The sequence below is a fragment of the Pogoniulus pusillus genome, chromosome 25 (assembly GCF_015220805.1).
Source record: "Pogoniulus pusillus isolate bPogPus1 chromosome 25, bPogPus1.pri, whole genome shotgun sequence".
NCBI lineage: Eukaryota > Metazoa > Chordata > Aves > Piciformes > Lybiidae > Pogoniulus > Pogoniulus pusillus.
Genome location: NC_087288.1, coordinates 10,318,944 through 10,321,855, shown reverse-complemented (window position 1 = coordinate 10,321,855; position 2,912 = coordinate 10,318,944).

The following is a 2,912-nucleotide window of genomic DNA, read 5'->3' as shown; positions in this document are numbered from 1 at the left end:
TGCTGAGGAAGAGCTGCAGTACCATGTTTGGAGAATGCCATTCGTTTGCTCTTGCTTTAGAACATTCCTGAACATGGTAAGCACTTCAGATTGCCAGTGCTGGATGTGCCAGCTGGCTTACCTTCGTTCTGCTCTGCAGAAGAATCCTGACAAGTTAAATGTTCTCCCAATGTGTTTCTGACATGGTGGTGGAAGACTTAGAGCTATTGTTTGAAAAAGGCAAGTAGAAATAGCTATATGTGTTCTCCTTGTCAGAAGAAACCACATCTTAATGAATAAAGCTCTGGATTTTCACTGCAGAAGATGTTTTGAATCTTTCCAATGGAGACAACCTTAGCAGACTACTTTTAGTGGAAATACTTGTTTGATAACTGAGGAAACACAACAATTGCTAATGCATTCTGCCACCTAATTCTCTCTGGACAAGCATTCTGTGAGGATGATGATATTAAGACATAACTGCCTTTTCTCCTTTCAGCATGCAATTTGTGAACAATTTTGTCATAACAAACCCCATCTTCCCTGCCTTTCATTTATCTCCCTAAAATAGAAATGGTCTTTTTCCATTTATCCTTGCTAGAATAAACATCTATTAATTCTCCCAGGTCACAAAATCTTCAGCTTCCGAAGGTTAGAAACATCTGCACAGTATGCAGCTCCTTTGGTTTTGTTCTGCCTTGAATCAACTCAGTGGAAAATGTCCAAATATTTGCCTGGTAATGGGAAAAATGAATGTAATTGATCCACTGCTCTTATGTCCAACATCAAAGTACTTAGAGACACGGAGCTATCGTAAGACAGTGACTAATAACTGTATGAGGGGATTTCCATTAGCAAGCCCATGAAGAAGATGATTCTAATTTGTGAGTGTCTTGTGAGAAGTTAAAACTGTCATGAACTATAAAAGGACTTTTTAATAAGGCCAAAGTCATGAAAAGAGACATCACTTTTTATATCTATGACCCTGGGATAGCCCAATTAAAGTCAGATGCAATCATAAATTACTTGAATCCACTGAATCCTCCTTAAAATCCTCCCAGACACAATTTAGAGTCTTCTATCCCAAATCTTCCCAATCACCATATTTGACAGGTCTGTGGATGGACAGAAATTAGCAAATTGTTACAATGAATAGTTATAAAATCTTGTGTGACTTAGTGATCCTTTCTCCAGAAAATGCAGCCTGATGAAAACATAGTAGCTCCTGGTACAGTTGTACTTATGAGGCTACCTTTGAAGTAGCTGTTCTTGATATCTAGACAACATCTTTAAGATAAAAGAAGAGAGAAATAAAAGACAGAACAGAGATTTGATTCTGCCACCTTTGCTTTTGCTTTGCACACAATGTTTAAACAGTGGTAGTAAATATTTGGCCCTGCAGAATCTCCTTCTCAGGTGTATTTTAATGATATTCTCAGATGGAAGACGCAGTTCAAATTTTACTCTGGTTTAGGAAGCTTGTGCTGTTGACATTATTAAATGGCTGCCTCAGGCTCCTACAGATAATAGTTTGCCCTTACTTCTGTAAACATAGTTACCTCTGCAAGGAACATACACACACAAATGATGTTCTTTTTCGATATTATCCTAAACATCATCAGAATATTCACTGCTAAACCAGTTTTGGTTGGTTTTTCCTCCCACAAGCTAAACTGTTCATTTCAAATGCACACATACAGTGGAAGACTGGAACAGAGAGTAAGATCACGCTTTGCTTTTTCACAGTCCTAGTGGATGGCTGAGGGATGGGAACTAGGGACCAGGTCCACATGCCTTTGCCTGGAATCAGTGTGAAAAGAGAGGTAAAGAGCATATTAAATAATTAAATTCTTCTCTTTTCTTTTTGCATTCCATCAGAGTTGCCTGGTAGGAAGGAAAAGAAATAGCTTGTTCCTTGAAAAGGCACATCACAAATTCTTCCCTGAGACACAATACTTTGGATGTGCTCCCCAGTGTGGTTCAGCTTCCTTGTTGCTTATTTTAACCCATGCCTTAACGGTATAATTTCACCTTAAATTAGAGGCATATTTTCCCTTTGTTTTGTACGCAGAAATTCCTTTGACGTAATTGGGAGATCCATGCAAAGATGGAGGGTTTGTCATGGCCCTTTCAATGCCTGTGACATAGCAATTTGTTCAAGACATGTTGTCATGCCAGAAAAATGGCATCCCATTGTGACTGAACCTAGGACTAAACAGAGCACAGAACTGACCTCAATAGGATTGAACACAATGTGAAGTTATGGAAAAATCTGATGTATGAGTGCTTTGGTGCCAGCGGATTCTTATGCATCACCACTCAGTGATGGACAATGCATACCATATTGTCCTGAGAAACCCTAACTCTCATTGCAATATTATCAAACTAAGCTGATCTCAAGAGTCTGAGTGATCATTTTAATTGGAGGCATCTGCATAGAGTCCAGGCCAAAGTTCATGGAAAACTGTGGAGCAATCCTGGTGGCTTTTGTATGAGTCCCACTAGGAAATCTTAGGATCAGGGTTTGACATAGTGTCAATGAGCACGGAAGCCATTCTCTTACCAGGTAAAAAGACATGGTGCAGTTTTGCAATTGAGCATGCTCTTGTCAAACAAAGCATCTCCAGACTCCTTTTAGCTTTTTTTTCTCCATTCTTTTTTAATAAGGCAAAATTTGCTAACCTTCACATGGCCTCTCACAAGAGACTCCCTTAAAGTTCTAAGCCTAAAAAATACTAACACTTTAAAACAGAGATGTAAAGCCTACCACATTTTCTTATCTAGGCAGCAATTTCATCAGTGTTGTTCTAGCCCTTTGGCTATAGCAGTGCCCACATCTCCTTTGCAACCTCTCCATGGGGTCTTAATCTTTAGATACATATAAATTGCATTCATTCGTTTAGCACAGGCCAGGGCGGTGCGGTGGGAGACAG